The sequence below is a fragment of the Pteropus medius genome, unplaced genomic scaffold (assembly GCF_902729225.1).
Source record: "Pteropus medius unplaced genomic scaffold, Ma_sr-lr_union100, whole genome shotgun sequence".
NCBI classification, from domain to species: Eukaryota; Metazoa; Chordata; class Mammalia; order Chiroptera; family Pteropodidae; genus Pteropus; species Pteropus medius.
Window position 1 is genome coordinate 40295281 of NW_024354875.1, and position 24516 is coordinate 40319796.

The 24516-nt window shown below is 33.9% G+C and overlaps 1 pseudogene; it reads left to right on the plus strand.

The window, feature by feature from the left end:
* The first annotated feature begins 23765 nt into the window (after nucleotides 1–23765).
* Nucleotides 23766–23884, plus strand: LOC120597317 (uncharacterized; annotated as a pseudogene).
* The last annotated feature ends 632 nt before the right edge of the window (nucleotides 23885–24516 follow it).

The following is a 24516-nucleotide window of genomic DNA, read 5'->3' on the forward strand; positions in this document are numbered from 1 at the left end:
TGCATTTCGCAATAAATAAAATCGCTGTAAGAGGGTTTCAAAAGCAAATACAGTGATTCCTTCATTTACACAGGTTTGAAGCATACAAAGACCAAGAAAAATGTTTTAGGAGACTAATCATAAATCTCAGCTAGCAAAATTAGAAAATGGAAAAATAATATTCATCTTAATATGTTCACATTCTTCATTAAAAGAAAATCTAACTCCTAATGAGTTTTCAATATCTTTTATATAAAAATTATAATGCTTAAGTTTATAAACAATTTTTTACAGCAGTTTTACATAGTTACCTTTATTAGGTTTTCACTTTAAGATTTAATGCTATTCTATTTTATTCTGTTTCTATTCTGTCATTAAATAATGAGTTATTAAACTGAAGTTACTATTTATAAACTTGAAAAAGGAAATATTTTTATTGAACTCATATTCCTGATTTCTTTACCTACTATTGAAACTTTATATAATTTTTAATAACTTAAAAATTATTCTAAGTGTGTGATATCTTTTTATAAAAGTTTTTATTATAACAGTAAATAGACTAGGAATATATTTCTTTATTTGGCAATGGTATAAAACATAATTTCGCTCAGAAAATTAGTTCATAAAAGTTTAACTGAATAAAACAGCTTAGAAACTTTTATTTGAAAGTTATATACAATCAAATTTTTTTCCTTCAGTAGTAAAATAAAGTTTTATTTGTTTACTGGATATTAGCTCTGGCCCACAATTTTTGATTATGCTCTATATAAGTTATCTACTCTAGCCAAACAATTTTATCAGGGAGGAATTGTGTTCAGCTATGAGTCAGAGCATCCTGGAAAATAGCCCTTTAAACTCAAGGCTTTACTCTCCCACATGAAAGAATCTGGAAGTGGGAAGTTCGAGGCTGTCTGGCCGCTGCAGGAAATCATCAGGTCCAAAGGTGATTCCAGCTCTCCGCTCCACCACACCTGTATGTGGCCCTTATCCTCAGAGTCTAAGATGCCCACTTGCCCTCCAATTTCAGCCTTCCAGGCAGTAGGACAATAGAAGGAGGAAAAAATAGCATACTCCCTCTCTTTAAGGAGACTTTCCAAAAGTTCCATGTAATGACACAACACTTCTGCTCACATTTCATTGCCAAAAACATACTACTTAGATGAAACTAGTTTCAAAGTGGAGACAAAAAAAAATTTTTTTTTTTTTAATCTGGTTAAATGGTTGCCCTGAAATAAAATTAAGGTTCAGCAATGGAGGGGAAGTAGGAGAATGGATGTTGAAGCAGAGAACTAACAATCTTTTGCCATGCTCATATGTTTACTGTCATTCGAATAAATCAGATTTCTATTTCTATATGTCAGTTAGGAAACTTTCCTTTCTTAAAAAGTCATCTCCCTTCCTGTGCTGCTCTTATTGAAGTTCTGGCCTTTCTTCAATGGCCCATTTAGTTTCTATTTCTTTATGTTTCTTCCAACTGCCCCAGACCTCACTCCAAACTTAGTATTTTTAATCTATACCACTTATTTGGAACTCACAGTGTGTTTGATCTCATTAATAATTTGTTTCTCTGTCAGTGTACTGTATTTCTAACCATAGTATCTGAGACCATACCTTCTGCTTCTTTGCATTCCCTGATGCTCGAGGGACATCAGATTGTGTCTCTTATTCCATGAGCGATTTGAAGTAGCTTACATAAAATATTCAATTACATAAAATATAATGTGAATAAAATTCTGGACAGGGAAAATATAAACTGAAATAGGAAGGCAAACAAAAAGAGAAGTACAAAGTATAAAATATAAAAATGGAGGTTATAAGAACTTATTTAAATTTTTGTTAATATTGAGGTACATATTTGACTCTAAGATATATATTTAATTAAGCTACATATGTTATTCTTAGTAACCAAAGTGAAAAGGGAAATATGGCCAATTGCCAATTACTGTTGAAAGGGGAAAAAATTATCGATGGAAGCAAATTTCTTTCCTATCACTAAGTTTTAAAAGACATTTCTCACTCGGGGCTTTACAGTGCAGAACTAAGAAATGACCTCAGCAGCATTACCATGCTAAACGTAGTGCCAGGCTTATGAATAGCATGGCATCAAACACAGTAGTGAAGGTCATTTTACGGAGGTTCAAGGTTCAGTAGTCATTTTCGTATTGTTCTAAATAGGGTAAGAATAGAAATAAAATAATAAGAGCAATAAAATAATTGAAGCAATGCATATCTTTCAAACAGTCATTAATACCCGAAACTCTCTTAACCTCACTTCTGAGCTAGGCCAGATGGTGGAAAGTTTAAGGGCGCATATAACTAAATTTTTGACATGTGAAGCTATGTGGGAAAATAGCACAGGATAAAAATGAAAGCACAGATTCACTTATTGACTATAGAGCATTTGGGTAAATTACTTAAGCTCCATTTTCTGTAATTTCCTCATCTTTAAAATGAAAATAATAACAGCACCAATCTCATTGAGTTTATATGAGAATTTTAACAGTAATGTTAATAAGGTTCTTAGAATAAGAGCTGGCACACAATAACTGCTATAAAAGTACTTGCTGATTCATTTTAAGTAGATAGTCATGCTGAAATACTTATATGAAAACTGAGAAGATGGATCAGGGTTTTTATTTCAATGGATGCCCACAAGTTATTCATTTAATTCTTTCTGATTATAAAGAAAATGGCAAGAGCTGTTATCACGGATAAAACTGAAGATTTTGCTTTGCAATGCAAAATTTTAGAATCATGTTTTTTCACTTTTAAAAGTGCTTTCTTCTAAAATTTGGGTCATTGAAGTCTTACCAAGTAGAAGAGAATGGAAAAGGAAAATGCAAATATGTTCAGTATTATGCTACAAATCAAATTACAGAAAAAAATCAATATGACCAGACAAAGAGAAGCTCAAGAAAATGGCATAAAATTGTCATCTACGAACTTCGAGATTTTAGAGATTCGTTTAGCCTCTTATTATTTCAATTTCTTTACCTGAAGTGAATATGAAACTGTGAAGGCAAATGTCATGCATTATAAGGAAGACAATCACTCTCTCTATGTCATTGTTAAAATGAAAATCTTGGTAAAATGCAAGAACTAATAATTACTAAATTGAAAGCAATATGTAATGGTACTTTACTGCTCTAGCAGAACTCAAAAATGTACAATGACTAAGACAATAAGTTTATATTTAAAAAGCAAAATAATACCAATCATGGAAAATGTTTTAAGTGCCAGTAAACCTGATTTCGGGGAGTGGCAACAAAAATTGAACAATTTTCAGGTCTCCGTTGTAGTAGAAACTTATTCAGAAGAAGATCATGACCCATTATGCCAGCAGAATTCTAAACCTACAGCCCAGCAACAGTTCAACCCTGTCTCATTATCTAGAAAAGGTCCTTTTTAAAATGACCTTTTCTTTTGTGTCACTTCCTAGGAAAGGAAAACTGTCATCTTTCGATTGATGTCATTATCATACACAGCTTATATCTCTTATACCTGGAGTGTCAACTGACTCCCCTTAGAAAGATAATTTCAAAATGAACCATAAGCTCTTGGTTTTTACCTCCATAGATCCAGGAACTGACAACATGCCTGACACTCAGCAACTTTTTAATAACTGATTATTAGTGTGAAAAAAAATAGAAGTCAGCAGAATGTCTTTCCAGAAGTGTTTTTTCTGTTTGTTTGTTTATTTGTTTTTTTATGTGCTTATAAGAAGCCCTTTTTGTTTGGATGGATGGGGTAGAAGAAAAAGAAAGAAAGACAACTCACTTAACAGCGAGGGAAAGATTCGTACAATAATCTCTCCTCTTCTCAGCCAAGGGATAATATTTTGGTGATGTAACTCTGGAGGGATCTGGTAAAGGAGAAAGGCAAGAGAAGGTTGTTTGAACTTCTGTCGGTTGAAACAGCCAGCCTCCTTGTCTTCACATTTCAGAGTTTGTTACCTTAAATTATAATCCCTAAAACCCAATTTAGAAGAGTATAGCAGGATATCAGCCCCAGACTTGCTAAGAAATGTTTACTTCATTTTAAAACCTATTGCTAAACATTTATATGTCCTGTGATGTTTTAAAAGTGAAAGACAAACAATTCTCGTTTGCCACGACTATAGGAAACGATTATACCCAATCTTAATTAATTACCAAAGGGAAAGAATTCAATATCTAAATTGCCTTTTTGGAGAAATTCTAATTCATTGCCATTTTTTAATTCCCAATGAAATACTGATTAAATCAAATATCAAAAAGATGCTAAGGCCGTTTGGGACAAGGCTGGTAAGGAGCAGGCTCTGTTCTACATGTTGTTCTACAGATTGTTTGACAAATACATTGCATATTTTACAATATAGAGGCTTGACAGACCCTCTGTTAACCCAGTGATTTAGCCAACTCATGGGAAGACAGCTTGCCTTTATGTGCCTGTTGGGAACTAACACAAAGATATCATGACTGGTAAGGTACTCCTGCCAAAAATGTCTCATATACATGAAATTTGCTAACAGGATACATTGTGTAGGTTATTAAACTTTATTGTGGTGATCTTTTCACAATGTATAAATATAACAAAGCATGAAATTGTATACCTTAAATATATTCAATGTTTATATGTCAAAGATATCTCAATAAAGTTAGTTTTTTAAATGTTCCATCTGAATCTCTTCCAGCTTTACAGAATAGAGGATTTAGAAGAACAAACTGAACCATGCCATAAGGAGATTTTTTTTTTAATCCAGAATGTGTGACATTCTTCAAAACAGCTAGCCTGATCTCTTCAAAAAGCCAATGTCATGGGGAAAAACAAACATGGGGGGTGTTGTGACTGAACTAGAATAGCGTCTAAAGAGACATAACAATCAAATGTAATGCATCAATCTTGAATGGATCCTGGTTTGAAAAAATTATCTATTAAAGACTTTTTGGAGACAGCTGGAAATATTTTTATATGAATAAGTAATATATAAAATTAGGAAATAGTTATTAATTTTCTTAGTTATATTGGATTTTGATTATGTAGACATTTGTTACTCTTAAGAAATGCATGCTAGAATATTTAAAAGCATGATAATTTGTGCAATTTATTTTAAATGGTTCAGTAAAAATATTTTTATATAAAATGTAAAATTCTAATAATATATAAATGAAATAAATATATTTATGTATGTAAATATACATACATATATATGTATGTGTGTGTGTATACATATATGTGTGTATATATATATGTATATATAAAAATATGGCAAAGTGTTAACTTTGCTGAATCTCAGATAAGAATATACAAGTGTTTATTGTGCCATTTCATCTTTTCTGTACATTTGAAAATTTACATACATAAAAGGGTTTTTTTATCTTATTTAAAAAGAAAAGTAGTAACCCAGTGAGATTAAACATTATCACTGTTATTAGTAATACAGTTGAGCTTTGAACAACATAGGCTTGAACTGCATGGTTCTACTTATACATGGATTTTTTTTTTCAATAAATACATACCGTACTGTAAATGTATTTTCTCTTCCTTATGATTTTCTTAATAACATTTTTTTCCTCTGGCTTACTTGATTGTAATAATACAGTATGTAATACATATAACATACAAAATATGTATTAATCAACTATGCTATCAGTAAGGCTTCCACTCAATGGTAGGCTATCAGTAGTTAAGCCTTTGAAGAGTCAAAAGTTATATGTGGATTTTCAACTCTATAGGGATTGGTGCCCTAACCCTTGCATTGTTCAAGGGTCAACTGTAACTTACTAATTAGAATAAACTCTCCTGTCCCACCTTGAATGTGCCAGTTCGTCAGTTCTACAGAGTATGATTAAATTCATTAAGAGAAACTCTCAGATGGCGCAGCTTGAACTACCAAATGTCTCATGTGTTATCTTCTTTGATATGTGAAGTGCTTAGAACCAGAGAAAGATAGTCACACAAAACTGCTGGTAAACTGTCACCTTGGGGAATAAGTAAGACAAGAGTTAAAGGGGTAAAATGTTATAATGCAGAATGTATGAATGTAGCAGCAGGTCCATTATGTGAGATCGTCTCTAAAATTGTACTTATCAGTTTATGGAATTGCTAAAGAGAGTTGGATGTACAGCAGCTTCAATAGATAGGAGCAAGAAAGAATTTAGCTAAAATAAAAGTTATCTGTGCACAAGGACCATAGGAAAGTTTTCTCTTTTTTTTTTTTATTTTCTAAACCATGAGCTTTGGTCTAGAAGGAACCCAAGGTCATGAGCCAAAGTAAATAAGGAAATTCTCATAACCTGGATCTATTTTCTTCTAAACTCCTTTCTACTCTTTGGATGCAAGTTTAAGGGTCTTCCTTTGCACCCTATATATCTATTAAGTAGATCGTCTAAGTTTCTTATATTGGAGACATTTAAAATATTGCAACAGAGACATAAAAGTTTACAACATACTAAATTAGTAAATTTAGGTAATATAATCTAGCAACATCTATTTAAAAATATGCATGTACTTTAACCAACAGACTCACTTTTAATAAGCTTATTATTTAATAATAATAAGGGGACAGGGTAGACTGGAAACAATCCTAATGCCCATCATGAAGGGAATGGTTGAATCAGTGCATTTATACAGTAAAAAATCATAGTGGTTTTTAAATGAATTACATCTCTATATATGAACTTGAAGGGATAAGATTTTTTGTTCAATGAAAACAGCAAGTTGTAGAAGTGTATATATTTTTACCCTACTTTGGAAAGGGTGTGGAAGGGTAGATAGTGGGGTGTTAACATAGGTTACTTTAGGACTGGAGGAAGAGTTGAGGAAGATATGATCAGTCTCTTTAGATTTCATATTGTGATCTTGTTGCAACAACTACATACTACTTTGTAATTTTTTAATCTAGTGAAGAAAAAAATGTGAAGTTCTGCTCAGGCCTCAGAAAATAAAATTTATAAAACCAAATTCTAGACAATGGAATTCTTTCCCTTTCCTTTTCTAAAAGGCTTTTACTTATCTAATTACACAAAAGGGAAAACAGTTGTGAAAGATTATAGACACTTAACTCTAAAGTGATTGAGTATGAGAGGGAAATGATGAGCCTAATTATCCCAAAATAAACATCCTACCATAGATTTAAGAAATATTTATTCGTTGGCTGTTTATGTATGAAGGCAGAACTGCTGAATGGAGCTGACCCCTAGCCTTGAGATCAGACTGCCTGGATTCAAATTCTGTCTGCCATTCACTTGCTGTGGAGTACTTGACTCCTTACGTAACCTCTCTGTAGTTCCTCCAGTTGCTCATCTATAAAATAAGAGATAATTAGCTTAGAATAGTGCCAGGCACATAATAAGTTTTCAATAAATGGTTTAGGTGCTCTACTATACGATTCAGTTCCTGCCCTCAGGTAGCTCATAGTGGAGTAGAAAGACAAACTTCTAAAAATTAGTAAGTAACACAGGTAACAATTTCTTCTGCAAAAGATCACAGATATTTTTAGTTCTCCCACAAGTGGCATGGTCTGTAGCAGCTTGGAAATCAGCCAAGGGCTATCAGTATATATAGTCACTTAGGCTGTCATTGTTGACATAAGTCTGAAAAGAAAATAAGTTTGAGAAGAAAAAGATGACTGTTTTCCTTCATATGTGGAAGCAAGCACATGGTATGTTCTGAAAAGGAGAAATGAACTCTTAAATCTAAATTACTTTCATATATATTATTATAATAAATTGATATAAACTGGTATAATTTGAACGAAAGGATGATGACTCTAGAAATAGAATGAACATAGAAGGCATTAATTCTATGAGAAGAGCAAGTAATGAGAAAATGTCTGGCAAACCTTATTCCTAGCGATGCCATCAGCACATATCTAATTAATGGCTGACCATAAGCATATGACTTCATTAAATGCAGATAAGTATCCAGACTCTATTTCCAGTCCATTCAGGCTGCAAAACAAACTATATATAACTACTCCTTTGATTGCTAACAATAAACAAATTAACCTTTTGAATTTCCTAAATGTGTCTTTCCTGTAACAAGAAATTTACTACATACTAAAGAATCTCTTATGAGTGGAATTGTGTCATCCTAAAAGATATAGTGATATCTTAACCTCCAGGACTTCAGAATGTGACCTTATTTTGAAATAGAGTCATAGCAGATGTAAATAATTAAGTTAAGATGAGGTCATATTAAAGTAGGATCAACTCTTAATCCAATATGTCTGGTGTCTTTATAAGAGAAGAGTTACAGACACAGAGAGTGTCATGTGATGATGGATGCAGAGATTGGAGTTATGCAGCTCCTGCAAGTCAAGGAATACCAGAGACTGCCAGCCAACCACTTGAAGCTAGAAGAAGCTAGGAAAGATTTACTTACAGGTTTCAGAGGGCATGTGGCCCTGCAAACACTTCAATTTGGGGCTTTCAGCCTCCAGAACTGTGAGATGATAAATTTCTTTCGTTTTAAGCCACCAGTTTATTACTTGTTATAGCAATTATGGGAAACAAATGCCCATTGCACTTTCAGTATGGATGTAATCTTTTACCTGTCCAGCTGTAGTAAATTGCAGTATGCCTAAAATGCTTAGGAGCCTTTAATTTTAACCTTGATATAAAGTCTTTATTTCTTGTAGATAACATAAAAATATTAATAAATGCTTTTTCCTATCTCAAACTCAAAGCAAGATCCATTAATAAGAAGTTACTGAATTCTAGTCTTGAGGATTATATTAGTTTTCCAGGGCAAAACACTGCAGACTGGGTGGGTGGCTTAAACAACAGAATTTATTTTCTCACAGTTCTCACAACACCAAGATTAAGGTGTTGATAGGGTTGGTTTCTTCTGAGGCCTCTCCCCTTGACTCACAGATAGCCATTTTCTCCCTGTGTCTTTATATGATCCTCCCTTTGTACCTGTCTATGTCCAGATTTCCTATTCTTGTAAGGAGGCCAGTCATACTGGATAAGAGTCTATCCTAATGACTTCATTAAAGTCATTTAATGGCTTTAAAGACCCTATCTTCCAATAGTCACATGTTGAGGTACTGGGCGTTAAGGACTTTAATATATGAGTTTGGGGGAAACACAATTCAGGCCATAACAAGGTCAGAGAAAAGATTTTACTGTAACCTTAATGAAAGACTGTGCTTTCAGCCAACCCACTTTTAATATACTTAGTGCCATTGTAATTACCAAGAATAATGTATAGGAAGATTTTAATAAAAGAGTATTACTAAAATCCAAGAGATCTTTAGCAAAGATGAACTTCTTTTTCACGGCCTTTATAAACATTCTTTGCCTAACAACAGCTCAACAAAAACCTTAGTCTTGCATAACTTTACTGTTTATCTTTTTTGGAAAAATTAAATATTCACTGAATCTATTCAGCGAATATTAAATTTGTCTCTCTCCCATTATTCCATGTAAATTATATGCCTTGTAAAAAGATCCCCCAATTGTAAAATTTATATACATTTTATCTATATCTTGTCAATGATATTCTACCAGTCTGAAGTATTTTACCCCATTCCTACTGCCTTCAGTATTGGTTACAACATCAGATAATATCCAGTAAGATAACCATGTCTGTGGACCACACATACAGTCGTAATTTCCTTCACAAATTGAGTCTTAAGACAATAAAAATAAAAAGGTTAGAGAATATTCAATAACAAAGCTTTACCCACTAGCTGGTTTTAATTAAATTTTAGTCCCTGGGAAAAATGCTTGTTTTCATAGTTGTTACACAAACTCAGTGAGAAAGACTTGGGAAAGGAAAAATAAGGATTGTTAAAGTATTCTCATAGATTTATTTCTCACAGAGTAGACTCAGATAAGGACATGATGGGATAAAAACCTCAAATGGCCTCATGGACACTCTCTCTTCCCAAGGAAAGAATCTACATATTTAGTTAACAGGCAAACAGTTCTGTGGGTTCAAAAGATGGGCAGCAATAGCTAAGCAAACATGTTGTGCATGTATAGAGACTTCGTACAAGAATTTTGTTATGTGTGAACACCTCCAATAGACTTTTGTTCTTTTTACCTGAAGTAGTGATTGATTAAGCACCAAAATGAAAAATAACTCTCTTATGTAACAGAATTTTAAGAGATCTGATCTAATATTAAAATAAAGCAAATTACCTGAATGCCCCCTCCAAGCTAACCTACAACTCATAACCCAAGATTTCATTTCATAGCTTTTTTGACCTCAAATGTAAAGGTGGCAAGAATCGAAATGTCCAGTTGAATGGCTTCTTCCACAGAGTTGGAAATGTAAAGCAAGAAACTGGACAAGAGATTAGATTAAACATGGCGGAGTGAGAGACATTCCCAGATCTCTCCCCTTGAAACAACAATAAGCTGAACATCTAAAACTCAACAGAAAACTCCCAAACTGCACAGCGGTATGTCTGAGCATGGGATTTGCACATAAGAGCTACCACAGGTCAGAACCCTGGGTGTCAGGCAGTGGACTGGGAGAAACAAAGAAGCTGTATCTTGCAGCCAGAGCTCCCTGTAGGAGGAAGGGGAGGGCAGAGGTGCCTCGAGTTCCTTAAACATCCCTGCCTGGGACTGCTGTGAGCCCCATGCGGCCAGTGGCAGTGCCCAGTCAGCAGAGCAGAAGGCAGAGAAACGGGGACGGCAGAAAAAAGGGGATGGCACAGAAACAACAGTTAATTTTACCAGCCACAGCTGCAAAACAGAGGCCAAGCCTCAGCCCTCATCCCGAACCCAGAAGGACCCTCCCCCACTACATTCCAAGACTGAATGCCGCAGTTAGCTACCGAAACTGTTGCTAACACTGACAAGAACTGAGACTGAGGGTAGTGAACAGGATTAAACATCTATAAGGAAAAAAATTATGAAAACTTTGTATAAAGCAGAGATCCAAGAAGCTTAGATGCCATCTAGTGGAAACCAAAAGAAAAACACCTTCTTTGCAACAGACTAGGGACCATATAATCAATTTTCTTTCTGGAAAAAAAAAACAGCAAAACACACTTCCATTAATGCCCAGGTGGAGAAATAGTTCTTTAAACACCATAAACAACCAATGTGTCAAGTCATCTCAGAAATAAGGAGAAAAATCTCCAGAAGCTTACAGAAATAGAAATATGCAATTTAAATGACAGAGAATTCAAGATGATACTTCTGAAAAAACTCAATGAGATCCCAAACAAAACATATTACCAATTTCAGGAATTGAAAAAACAACCAGATGAGTTCTTAAGCAAGAAGATTGAAACCCTCAAAAAGAACCGAATAGACTTTCTGGAGATAAAGAACACACTGCAAGAGTCGAAAAATGAAATAACAAGCTTAGGAAATAGAGTCGACCAAATGGTGGAAAGGATCAGTGATATCAAAGACAGAAATCTAGAAATGAATCAGAAGGAAGAAGAGAGAAACCAAAGAATGAAAAATAATAAAAGAGAAATACAAGAACTAGCTGATATCATCAGGAGAAGAAACATAAGAATAATGGGAATTCTTGAAGGGGAAGGAAAGGAGCAGGGGTTAGATAGCATTTTCAGACAAATAGTTGATGAGAATTTCCCAAATCTAAGGAATGAGCTGGAGCTTAGAATTCAAAAAGTCAACAAAACACCCAATTATCTCAACCCAAAAAGGCCTTCACCAAGACATATTGTATTAAAATTATCAAAAATCAATGACAAAGACACGATTCTCAGGGCAGCCAGGGAAAAGAAGATGGTAACCTATAAAGGAAAATCCATTAGATTATCATTAGACTTCTCAGCACAAATCTTACGAGCCAGAAAGGAGAGGAATAAAATATTCAAACTATTAAATGAAAAGAACTGCCAGCCAAGAATAATATATCCAGCTAAGCTCTCTTTTACATATGAAGGAGAAACAAAGACCTTTCCAGACATACAAAAATTGAGGGAATTCTCCACTACGAGGCTGAAATACTGAAAGGGTCAGCTCACCTGAAACAAAATGACAAAAAAAAAAAATACATAATGAGGAGTAAGGTGACTAACAGGTTGATAAAAGCAAAGGAGTGCAACCCTTACTAGGAACAGGGCAATATAAGCTTAAAATAAGAAGAGATTTGCTATAGCAAGATAGCAATGAATGTTCAGCATACATAGGGACAAACTGAGACAACAGTGACTGAGAAGGGGAGGATTCAAAGATCTAAATTCACAAAGGGGAATGGAGATAAGGGACGCGCAGAAGAAAATGGATGACTGTATATAATATATACATATAATAGTTATATTATATGTATAAAGTTATATTATATATATATATTATATATGTTATATAATATATAACTATCCTTTATATATTCATAATAGTAAACACACACCAAAGAGTCAGAACCGAAGTATATAACATAAAACAAGAAGGACCAGAGGGAAAACCCACAAAAGCCAACCGAAATAAAGAAAAGAGAAACACAAGGACAAGGAAGCAATGGAAAAACCCAGCTACCAGAAAGCAAAAGATAAAATGGCTATAAGAAGACCTCCTATTTCAATAATCACCCTAAATGTAAATGGACTGAACTCGCCAATAAAAAAAAGGCACAGGGTTGCAGATTGAATCAAAAAACAAAACCAACCATATACTGCCTCCAGGAGACACATCTCAGTTCCAAAAACAAATATAGACTCAAAGCGAAAGGGTGGATAATGATATTTCAAGCAAATGGCATTCGGAGAAAAGCAGGAGTAGCGGTACTAATATCAGATGAAATAAACTTCAAAATAAAAAGGTAAAGAAAGATACTGAGGGACATTTCATAATGATAAAGAGAATCATGCACCAAGAAGACATAACACTTATTAATATCTATGCTCCCAATCAGGGAGCTCAGAAATATGTAAAGCAATTACTAACAGAACTAAAGAGAGAAACAGATCAAAACACTATCATAGTAGGGGACCTAAATACCCCACTGTCAAATATGGACAGATCATCTAAACAGAAAATCAATAAAGAAATAACATCCTTAAAAGATATATTAGACCAACTGGATAAAATTGATATTTACAGAGCCTTCCATCCCAAAACAGCTGCTTATACATTCTTCTATAGTGCACATGGAACATTCTCAAGGATTGACCACATACTGGGACACAGATAGCCTCAACAAATATAAGAGGGTTGAAATCATACAACCATATTCTCTGATAATAATGCTTTGAAACTAGAGATAAACCGTAAAAAGAAAAAGGAAAGAACCACAAATATATGGAGATTAAACAACATACTACTGAAGAATAACTGAGTCGGAGAAGAAATAAAAGGAGAGATCAAGAAATACATAGAAATGAATGATAATGATAGTACAACACATCAAAACTTTTGGGACACGACAAAAGCGGTCATAAGAGGAAAGTTCATATCATTACAGGCCTACTTCCAAAAACAAGAACGAGCCCAAATAAATAACCTAACACTTCATCTTTAAAAACTAGAAAAGGAAGAACAAATGAAGGCTAAAGTCAGCAGAAGGAAAGAAATAATCAAAATTAGAGCAGAAATAAATGAAATTGATAACAAAAAAATAGAAAAAATAAATACAACGAAGAGCTAGTTCTTTAAGAAGGTTAATAAAATTAACAAGCCCCTGGCTAGACTCATTAAAGAAAAAAGAGAAAGAACACAAATAAACAAAATCAGGGATGAAAAAGGAAATTACAACAGACACTGCAGAAATAGAAAGGATCATACAAGAATACTATGAAAAAGCATATAATACCAAATTTAATGACCTAGAAGATATGGACCAGTACTTAGAAAAATACAACCTTCCTAGACTGATTTAAGTAGAATTAGAAAATCTAAATAGACTAATCAGCAGTATGGAAATTAAAACAATCATCAAAAATCTACCAAAAAATAAAAGTCCAGGATCAGATGGCTTCACCAGTGGATTCTACCAAACATTCAAAGATTTAATACCTATTGTCCTCAAACTCTTCCAAAAAGTTGAAGAGGAGGCAGTACTTCATAACTCATTTTGTGAGGCAAATATAACCCTGATACCAAAATCTGGTTAAGATAACACAAAAAAAGAAAACTACAGACCAATATCTCTCATGAACACAGATGCAAAAATCCTAAATAAGATACTAGGGAACTGAATACAGCAACATATTAAAAAGATTATACACCACGATCAAGTGGGCTTCATCCCAGGCGCATCCCAGAGATGGTTCAACATATGCAAATTGATTAATGTGATACACCACATAAACAAATTAAAAAATAAGAATCATATGATTATATCAATAGATGCAGAAAAAGTCTTCAACAAGATACAGCATCCATTTATAATCAAAACACTTCACAAATTCTGTATAGAAGGAAAATACCTTAATATAATAAAGGCCATATATGACAAGCCCTCAACCAACATTATACTTAATGGTGAAAAACTAAAAACCTTCCCTCTAAGATCAGGAACATGACAAGGCTGTCCACTATTGCCACTGTTATTCAATATAACTTTGGAGGTCCTAGTGAGTACAATCAGGCAAGAGAAAGATATAAAAGGCATCCAAATAGGAAACGAAGAAGTCAAACTGTCACTATTTGCAGATGACATGATTCTCTATATAGAAAATTCTAAAGACTCCACAAGAACACTACTAGAAACAATAAGCAAATACAGTGAAGTTTCTGGATACAAAATCAATGTTTGAAAATCCATAGCATTCCTATATTCTAATAATGAAGTGTCAGAAAAAGAAGTGGAAAAATTCATTTCTTTTGCAATTGCAACAAAAAGAATAAAATACCTAGGAATAAATTTAATGAAACATGTGAAGGACCTCTATAATGAACACTATAAGACCCTATTAAAAGAAATCGAAGAAGATAAAAAGAAATGGAAAGATATTCTGTGTTCTTGGAAGAATCAACATAGTTAAAATGACCTTATTACCTAAAGTTTTATCCAGATTTAATGCAATCCCCATCAAAATCCTATTGGCATTTTTTAAAGAAATAGAACAAAAATGATCAGATTCATATGGAAGCACAAAAGACCCTGAATTGCCAAAGCCATCCTGAGAAAAAAAGAATGAGGCTGGAGGCATCACTCTGCCAACTTCAAATTATACTACAAAGCAACAGTAATCAAAACAGCATGGTATTGGCAGCAAAACAGACACATTGATCAGTGGAACAGAATCGAGAGTCCAGATGTAAACCCATGTTTATATGGGCAAATAATTTTTGACAAAAAAGCCAAAACATACAGTGGAGAAAGGAAAGCCTCTTCCATAAATGATGCTGGGAAAACTGGAAAGCCACCTGCAAAAGAATGAAACTAGATTGTTGTCTATCGCTACACACCAAAATCAACTCAAAATGGATTATGGACCTGAATATAAGACCTGAAACTATAAAATGCATAGAAGAAAACATAGAAATTAAACTCAAGGACCTTGGACTTAAAGAGGATTTTATGAATTGGACCTCAAAGGCAAGGGAAGTAAAAGCTAAAATAAACAAATGGGACTACATAAAACTAAAAAGCTTCTGCTCAGCAAAAGAAATCATCAACAGGGTAAAGAGAGAACCATCTGAATGGGGAAATATATTTGCAAGCAACACCTCTGATAAGGGTTTCATATCCAAAATATACAAAGAACTCATATGACTCAATAACAACAAAAAAAACAAATGATCCAAACAAAAAATGGGCAGAGGACCTGAACAGACACTTCTCCCTAGAGGACATACAGATGGCCAACAAATATATGAAAAGATGCTCGACATCACTAGCTATTAGAGAAATGCAAATTAAAACCACAATGAGATACTATCTCACACTTGTTAGAATGGCTATAATCAACAGGACAAGTAATAAATGTTGGAGAGGATGTGGAGAAATAGGAACCCTCATACACTGCTGGTGGGACTGCAAATTGGTACAGCCACTATGGAAAACAATATGGAGGTTCCTCAAAAAACTAAGAATTGATCTACCATATGATCCAGCAATCCCTCTACTGGGTATTTACCCCAAAGACTTGAAAACTCATATCCAAAAAGATATTTGCACACCGATGTTCCTAGCAGAATTATTCACTGTAGCCAGGACATGGAAGCAGCCGAACTGTCGTCCTACAATAGATGATTGTCTAAAGAAGCAGTGGTACATATATACAATGGACTATTACTCAGCCATAAGAAGAGATAAAATACTGCCATTTGCAACAACATGGATGGACCTTGAAACAATTATACTAAGCGAAATAAGCTAGACAGAAAAGGTTGAAAATCACATGATATCACTTAGATGTTGGATATAAACCTAAAAGCAACAAATGAACAGGACAAACAAACAGAGACTCATGGACATAGACAATGGACTAGTGGTTGCCAGAGGGGAGTGGGGACGGAAGAAGGGGTAGGGGTTAAAGTAACAAAATAAAATGTTAAAAATGAATAAATAAATAAACAAATAAACAAACAAACAAAGTGAAAAAAATATTAAAGATTTTTTCTCTCCAGCTGTGTTGTCAAGAACTTACTCTTTCTAAATTTGGCTGTTGGCAGTTGCTCTTAGATCTAATAAAATTTTGTAATATTTTCCATAAAAAAAAACTGGACAAGAATCTTCAAAGTTATGTCACTTAGCATGAAGACGTGGGTATCTTTTCCAAAGGGACATACAAACTGATCAGTGTAACCTAACAAAAGCCATTGAGTGCATGCTACATGCTTGTAACTATGCTAAATATAATTGGTCACTGAGGCACAGTTCCTGCCTTCAAGGAACTTAGGGCTAATAAAGGGGATAGATACAGACTAAATAATAACACAGTAAAAGTAAATTTTTTAAATACCATTAAAAATACTACAGAAACAGGACAGTAAGTAATTTTACAGGAATCTGGAATTCTAAAAAGTAATAAATGAGTGGGCTCTCAAGTATGAGTAAAGATATATGGACAAATGAGATGGAGAAGCATGCCATTTCTGGCCAGGGGAACAGCTCATGCAATGATACAGAAATATAAAAGTTCAGATGTCTAGAGGGAAGAGAATGCCCTAGTGGAGCTAGGGTTTATATCACAGAACACATATGAGGGAGCTTGAGATAGGATTGGAGGAAGACACACAGTTGTGAGACTTATTACTAGAGTATTGAACAGAGCCTGTGGGACTTGGAAAAAAAACTAGTTACCATAGCATCAGAAACCTACCTTATGTAAGCCAGATTGTTTTTATGCTTCATATATTTTTCTGTGATTGTATCTTTATTGTTAAGGTTTTGTGTTCAGTTAATATTTGAAAATTCCATATTGTAGTAATTGTAATAAAGAGAACTAAAAGACAAAGCTCCTTTTTGTGTTTAAATCAGACATTTAAAGGAACTACAGAATAGTCCTGGAGAATGCCTTAATGATAGTGGGAGTGATTGGAATAAAAGAACCCCAAGACAAAGATAAATTCAGGAGAACAAAGAAGCAGCTGCTTGTTCATCTGCTCTCATCTTTCAAGATAATCTTCTAGTGACAAAATCTATGGAGGTTCTGGTTTTTGTTTTTAATAAAGGAGATTGTTCTTCTTTCAGCAGCTAATATTATATGATTCAGCTATCATACATTTAATAAGAATTGAAAGAGAACAGAAAAATCTATATTCGAAGAAAATTTAATAATTAAGGAAATTATCAGAATAATATGTGCAAATTGACCACTTAGATTGAGTTATTATAAATATTGTAGAGATCTGGTTAGGTGTTTATCCAAAATATCTGGGTTTTCTTTGTTCGTCTGCAGACAAAAGCAATATGATTATGCAGAGTCCATAGATCTTCGGAAGACAAGTAATGCCAATTCTCAAATATTCATGGTAGTATATCACAACTATAATGTTAATTCTAGGCTTCAGTCGAAGCGTTATGATTAATGATCAAGATGACCTTGATGTTCCTCTCCACTTGAGTAAACTTTAGATAGCTTTGTTCCTAACTATAGTCCCTTTTCTTAGAGCATTTACTTTGGAAAACTTATACTTGCAGTTATTTTTCTGTTCCTTTTGAAATGTATACAAATTCCCTTAGAAGCCTTTTGCTAGTTTTATGATCCAGGGAATGTCTTTCTCAAAGACATGAGAGTCACCATTTTGAAATATATTCATTAAGGAAGATAGCACCCTTTTCTCTCAGACTCTGTAGGAAGATTGAAGTCTAACTTCAGTGGGTGCATAGCTCCAGGTTGTAAAATTTCTTCCTGTCATGAAGATGCAAGAGTTTACTTTTCCTTTGGGTTAGATCAATTAGCAGATGTAGGTGATCTATGATTCCCCACATCCCAACTCTTAAAAAATCTCCAGCTCTTTGTTTCAGTGTAGTCAAGTTCGGTCTCTTTCTCTCCATTGCAATAATCCTGAGGAAAAGTCTTCTTTACTTGTATAACTTTGTCCAGTGCAACTTTTCTTTGAGATTAATAATATCAAGCTATTCATGTATCCCTGCTATACTATGTTTCCAGTCAGTGATGAATCTTTGCCTTTATAATGCAATGTTTCACAGCAAAAAATTTAAAAATTGCCCATTAAGTGTTCCAAAGAACATCTGTATGAAATAACAGACTGTGACGATGAATTTTTTGCACAGAAAAAGTCAAAATTCAGATTATTTAAAGTTTAGAATTCAAAGTTAACAATGGAACTGGGTCAAGATTCCAAGTGGGATATTCTATACTATTATTGAATCCTTTAACCTCTGAGTGCCAGATTAGAAAACAAAGGTACTGGGTGATGTGACTTGGAAATCTAACCAATGCTCTTTTAGTTAGAAAGGCATCTCTGAAGAACTTGCAAAAAGCTACAATGAATTGCAGAGAGAGAACACAGCAGTGTTGAAGTTAGAGAGACTTCAGTTTGAATTGTAGCTCCACCACTGGTTATATGTGTGACTTTGGGCAGATTATTTCCTTGCCTTTACAAAAGTTTTCTTATGTTTGAATAAAGAAGATAATAATATTCCCTTGGCCAGGGTTTTGTAAGTTGTATGTGAGAAAATGTGTGTAACTGAGACAAATGATGGTTTTTACCACTTTCTCAGGCCACTCATATCTTAGATGGCTGTGCAAAGCTTACCATTTAAAAGGGCATTGACAGGATGTGCTAGAATAGAGACAGACTTCTTCAGAGTAAACTCTGCCCTCACTACCTCCCTGTCCTCCTAGAGTGGTGAGAGTCTCTTGCTAGCATCCGTTAGCATTTGCAGTTGAGAGTAACCTCTCAGCAGGGAGCCTAACTGAGGCGCCTGCCTGGCTGCCCCAGGTTCTGGCTTCATCCGGAACAAGTGCTTCAGTCTTAAGCACAGAGGAGAACCAAGCCAAATCATTAACTATACAAACAAAACAGATTCGATACACTGTGAAAGGTAATTGGAGAATAGTTTTCCGAGTTACTCTACCAAAACAAACAAACAAACAAAAAACCATGACTAAAAGAAATCAAACAAACAAAAAAAACTGATATAAAAAACATGAGGGTTCCGCAACTTTTTTAAAAAAAAAAACCTATGTAAAACAGAGTCTAAAACTTTTAAACCTAAGTAGAGGAACACAGCAATCTTTTAACTTCAGCGGAGGGTAAGAGATAGATGTGGAGTGGTTAAAAACTGCATTTTGGCCCTAGCTGTCATACAAATTCTAGTTGGTCATTAAAATCTGAGAATCACCTGGAAGGTATTGATATCTTCCAAGAAATCTCATTAAAATATAGATCCTGATGAAAACCATATTCTGATGTCAACATGCTGATAGGACAACATGCTGATCTCATTTAAAAATTGATAGCATGCTATTTATATGAAATATATTTTGAAAGTCTCTTCCCTATTTGGTTAATATTTATTTTTCAATGTTCTTAATCTTAGAGATTTTTCCATTAAAATTTGCCTATAAAATTGTACAGAGAGTAGAAATCATCTAGGTTTGGGCATTTTTTATTTTCTGGTTCAGAAAGCAATTCAGAATTCCCAGTTAATTGATAATATACAGTTTTCTTTAAGGAAACGTCCATCCATTTTCTTAATCTTACATCTTTTGAACTCTACCCACATGATTTTGCTTTTCTCATGGTAAAATAGATCATAACACAAGGTTAACAAGGAGGGCAACATCTGTGCTGATTATTCAGAAAAGCAAAATATTTATCATCTTTGTACACTTGTTGGAAACAGAAGTAATTTTTCTCTTCGTTTCCATAGATACAGTAAGTCTGATTATTAATCAGAATGATAGACCGTAAATTACAAAACCAGTTAAATATCATCTGTCCTTATTTAATATTCCAAACATTTTCCTGTTTACTAATTGGTTCCATTTCTGTTATACTGAATATGATTTTAAAGGCCAGTTTGACTTAAATTTAGATGCATTTCAGATGTATATATAGAAGAAATGGTCGTACTATGCTTAACCATAAACAAAATGTAATCAAAGGAAGATAAAATTTGGATATTATAAAATAATGTATCCCCATTTCTAATAAGACAGGCCAGAAATACAATGTTTTCTCTATCCCTATATTGGAAGCACTTCAAGTTCTATCTCTTCTTCCTCCTACAAATTATGGAGAATTCATTTTTAGTTTTCCTCCCAGTATACAATCTGTCATATTCAAAGAAAATACATTTTTTAAAACTGCAAAATTGAGTGACAAATATTTTATGGACAGTTGGAGGAAATTAAGGCAACACAAAAGATCAGTAACTAGAAAAGATAAGAAAAGAATAAGTAAATTAGAGAGCACATCTAATCCTGAATCTTTTGAGCTCTACTCAGCCCACCACACATGGCACCACTAACATGGGAAGATTAGTGCCATGTGTGGTGGGCTGAGTAGAGCTCTCCATGACTTTGGTTCTGAACAACCCTCTTTCTACTTCAGCTTGAATTACTTCCAACTATGTCAGTTATTTACTTTTGCTATCCGCTTTTTTTCTACTGCTTACCCATGTGATCACCTTCGTATTACCTGTTATAATGTATATAGATTTATACACCAGCATTTCTCAGATTGACACTATCGACAATTTGGACCAGATGATACTTTGTTATAGAACCTGATCTGTATATTGTAGGATTTTTTGCAGCATCCCTGGCTCTACCCACTAGATGATATAACAAATCTTGTCAATCAACATGTCTCCCAACATTGCCAAAAGTCTCCTGGTAGGCAAGATCAAGCACCCCATTTGAAAACCACTGGTTCACACTGACATTTGTGTATTTATACATTGATCCATTCAATAAATGTCTATTGGATGCAGGCTGTGTGTCAAGTACTGGCGTACAACAGTAAAAAAAGATATAGTGCTTGCCCTCTCCTGCTCTGTAGTCTAGTTATAAGTGTGGACAAGTAAACTGACAATTACAATTTTATATATAAAGTATTATCACAGAGGTAAAAACAAAGTACTACTACACTATAATGAAAGGGCGCCTAACCTAGCTTGGGTGGATCAAGCCTTCCACAAAGGAAGAGGCACTTAAACTGATGTCAAAAAAATGAGTGAGATTTAGCTTGGTGAAAAATTATATAGGGACAAAATGTTCCAGGAAAAGAGAACAATTAAGCAAAAGCCCGTAGGTGAGAAGGCACATCATCATTATTGGGACACTGAGAACTGTAAGCAAGAACCAGATCACATGAGGTCTTACGGTTCATATTAATAAGATTTGAGTTTATTCTGAGGAGCTATGATCTTGTTCTTCAGGAAAATGACTCTTGTTGGACTCCCTTGCCCTGACTTGTGTAACTTAAGATAAATGTCCTTCCAATGTAAGTCAGTCGTTGAATACGTCTATGCCAGCCCAAAACTCTCCCCAATTTCTCTACTATTTTACCAGGTACAAGACAGAAAAGAATAAGAAATTATTTCTGTAACTAAAACTAAAACTATCTCATTTTTCACTATTACACAAATAACTCTAAACTCAAAGATATTTCATGTGGATACAACTAAGAGGCGTACCAAGTTTTATACACTAATTAAATTAATGTTCAAAGCAGTTCTTTAAGAAGATAAGCAAGTACATAGTTGATTGGTCATTTATAGATGAAACCGAAAAAAAGCGAATCAATGGCATGTCAAGTTTGGAAAAAACTACCGACTTTCCTTCCCAAGCCTTGATGTTATATGCTATTAGATTTGTCTAGAATTCAATTGGGAATTTATAAATCATAAGGATATAAATTTTTTTTAATTAAGTGTCTAATCCATGCATTACATAAGCACTGGATTTGGTTCTTTATGAGAATTAAATACATTAAATAGATAGGTGATGTTTATTCAATATAACACACAACTAAAGAAGAGATTTAGCATGAGAGAAAACAACTTGATTTGACTTTGAGTAATATCTGTGTCACAAATAAGAAAGTCAAATGAATGCTCAATATATTGGGAGAAATTTTTTTGCCAAAGAGTGACAAGTGTTTTAACAGAATGTATTTTTGATTGAATCAGTTTGGAATTTGAAGGATGAAAAATTGGTAGTGCTGCTTTGCTATTAACTAACCTTACTCAAAGCAAAGCTTTGTAGAATATGTCTATTTGCAAGTAAATAAGTTTGAATCACTTCCTCTTTATCATCTGTTCACTATGACATAAAACAGGAAAAGAGAGCTCTGAGGAAAATAAAGCAGAGATGAATTTTTTCCTCCAATTCTGTATTTAAAAAAAAAAAGTCTTTACATCTAGAGATGTGGGTAAGGGACCTCTATCTTTGACCCTTAGCTCACTTTGAAGTAATTCTTATCAATTGATTTTTCTCTCACAGGTAAAAAATTTCCTGGAGTTTTAAATTCCTTGAAATTATTCTCTTACATCTTTAATTCTGAATATTTAGTAGGCCTTTCAAGTGCTGGAAATCTAAGTTTCCCCAGAAACTCTTATTCTCATTTTCTCTTCAGAAATAAATTTAAATATCACTGCAAGTTTCTTAAAAATTAACACTCATGTGACCCTTTTGCCTTATTATCTGTTGTCTAGGTTTTAAATATTATCTCATCCTTTCTAAGTGGTCTTATCTGAGTGTTTAATTATAAAACCTACCAGAGGAGGATTGGAATTTAATTCTTTGTTCCTAACATTATTTAAATTTTCAGTGGTAATCAAAAAAATTAATTATTTAAAATAGTAAATGCCGATCTTTTGTCACAATTATATTGTTATAATTTTTTAATTTAGCATAATTGATCTGATTTTGAGAGCCAAAAAAAAGAAAAAAAATACAAAAGAAGGAAGGGAGTGATGGAGAGAGGAAGAGAGAAAAGAAAGAAAGAAAAAAGAGAGGAAGGAAGGAAAGACAGAAGGAAGGTGAAGTGAAGAGGGAGAAAGAAGAATGGAGGAAATAAAGGCGGATGGAGAAGGAGAGCAGAAGGGATGGAAATACAGTAAATGTTGTGATTCATATAAGCTACAGTGTGACAATCTCCACCGAGATTTTGAGTCAATGAATGATATATGAGTACAGAGATCCCTGGCCAAAAAGACAAAATCGACTCTGAATCAATATAATATCCTTATAGAAAGAATGTATCCATCATAAATTGGTGGAGGATATAGAAAAGCAGGAGTTTTTTGTTATGGAATTATCAAAAATGAAAATTCAAGTAGCAAAAACTTAGAGCGTCCAGTCAAGCTTCATCCAAGGAAGGAAGTATCTTAGCCAATTACACTTAGAGTACTACAATACCATGAAAAATGCTCTCTATTTCAGGTAGATGAAAGCATTAGACTAAAGAAATTTGTTTAAAAAAAAACAAACTCAAAAAGTCTATGGCCATGCTACCCTGAACGTGCCCGATCTTGTCTGATCTCAGAAGCTAAGCAGGGTCAGGCCTGGTTAGTACTTGGATGGGAGATCACCTAGGAATATCAGGGTCTGTAGACGTTAAAAAACAAAAAACAAACAAACAAACAAAACTCAAAAAAAACAAACAAAAAAAGAAATTTGTAACTTAGTCTCAGTACTCTGGTTCTGATTCCAAATGGATGTGCCTAGAGATCAAGAATACTCTGATCATGCCAACACTTGTGAATATTGATATATTAACATTTGTATTCTTTACATCAGTCTCATGAGTCTGGTTAATGGGTGTCCATCACATCAGTGGCTAGCACATCTGCTTGCAGCGTGGGCACACAAGATTTAGAATTACATACTCACCAAGAAAATAAATGCCACTTGTGATTCCTCTTGGCCAATAAGTGAACACCTTAACCTTGGCATATTGTCTATGTGCTCTCTCTATTTTAATTTTCTACCACTAAAACTTGCTCATTTCTTGTGAACATCAAACAATATGTAGAAAATATAAATAAAAATAATATGTATCTTTCTCAATGTAGGGATAAGTGATGATAGTTTATTCATTTCCATAACTATAACTCCTTCTGTGTGCCAGGTTCTTTGGTAAGTACCAGAAATGTGCCATTCCTACCTAGAAACAGCTCAGAACCGAGCAGGGGAGAAAAATATGTGCATAATGTGATGTAATAAGAAAACACTATAATGGTGATTTG